Genomic DNA, 1,595 nt, shown 5'->3' with positions numbered 1-1,595 from the left:
CGCGCGCACACGCACACACACACACACACACACACACACACACACACACACACACACACACACACACACACACACACACACAAAAAACAACAACAAACAACAAACAACTGTGCCTCAGGCTCAACATTTATATTATATAACATCACACAAACAATTTGAAAGGGTACCTGAAATGTGATCAAACATATTGGCAATCACTGGCGTGTGGCTAATATATATATATATATATATATATTTTAAACCACAGTTTGATGTGTTTGTAAGACAGTTTTTCCATTCATTTCATGGAGTATGACTTGAGATGTGTGTACTGCATCGAGTTGTTTGAATTGAGCTATTTTACCACAGTTTGATGTGTTTGTAAGACAGTTTTTCCATTCATTTCATGGAGTATGACTTGAGATGTGTGTACTGCATCGAGTTGTTTGAATTGAGCTAAAAAAGTGGATTCATTCGCATGCGCACGCACATCCCATGCGGCATTTTCGGGGAGAACTTTGTGTCACTTTGGGCTCTGGTGTTTATATTCATGAGATGTTTTGTGCGTTGTCATTGTTAACTAGTTTAGGACTGAAATGTTGTGTCTGGCTTTATTTGTTTTTTTCCCAAGATGGCGCCTGAGTAGGCAGCCGTTGGCAAGTGTTCTTCAAGAGCCTTGCTTTTTTTTTCTCTTTTATTTTGTCACATGGTGTTTGTTACTACGTCATGTGGAACTGATGTGGATTGTTTTCAGCGTTTTTTTTGGCCACGACAGTCGTCAAAAGAGAAGAGTCTGTGCTTGGTGGTCGCGCCTTCTCGGCAGCACGCGTTTGACTGTCGGTGCTGGACAGCCCCCGGGCGCTTGCGTTTTTGGCGCCTGTAATGGGCAGCATGTTTCACAGCCCCGTTTTGTTCAGCGGAGATGTCGGCGCTGTTGGACAGTCGGCGTTGGTGCGGCTGGGTGGATGGCTGCTGAAGTTGAGGATGAGGAGAGAGGAGCGTATTTGGAACTGCGAGTCGCCGCTTGGAATTGAAACTGATTTACACGGGACAGGAGAAGAGAAGCAATCTTTTTTTCCCATCAATGGACGCTACAGCTTCTTGTTGACTTTGAAACTTAGCTTGTCGCCGACGTGCGCACATTTTCAGTGTGACGTCTCTGATCCACTGGTGAAAGGACACTTTGATTCTCTCCACTTTCATCTCGAACTGCTTCAAACAACAAAGCGTATGAGGGAAAAGTGCTTAAGATTGCACGACGCTCCGTGTTTTTATGTTCTGCGTTGTGCTTATTATTTTACTTGATGTTAACTGTTTTGTTCGGCGCATGAAAGTATTATCTAAATCAGGATGTACAGTATTGTATTCTATTGTAACCAGACATACAACATGTCCCTTTTGTCAACATAATGACAGGCGGAAGCGGGCTGGTGCTGTTTTACTTTTGCCTGCTCGTACATAATCGGATGCCGATTTTTTTCTGACCAAGTGCGGCCATTTACACCGAGATAATCACCCGCATGTGTCATTGCGGGGCTTCATATTTCCAGTGTTGAAAGTCTGAGTCATAACATGTTGAAATATCTTTTTGCAATATCCTCTTCACTTGGCAGAGC

The sequence above is a fragment of the Hippocampus comes genome, unplaced genomic scaffold (assembly GCF_001891065.2).
Source record: "Hippocampus comes isolate QL1 unplaced genomic scaffold, H_comes_QL1_v1.1 scaffold207, whole genome shotgun sequence".
In the NCBI taxonomy this organism is placed as follows: Eukaryota; Metazoa; Chordata; class Actinopteri; order Syngnathiformes; family Syngnathidae; genus Hippocampus; species Hippocampus comes.
This window is presented reverse-complemented; position numbering follows the sequence as displayed.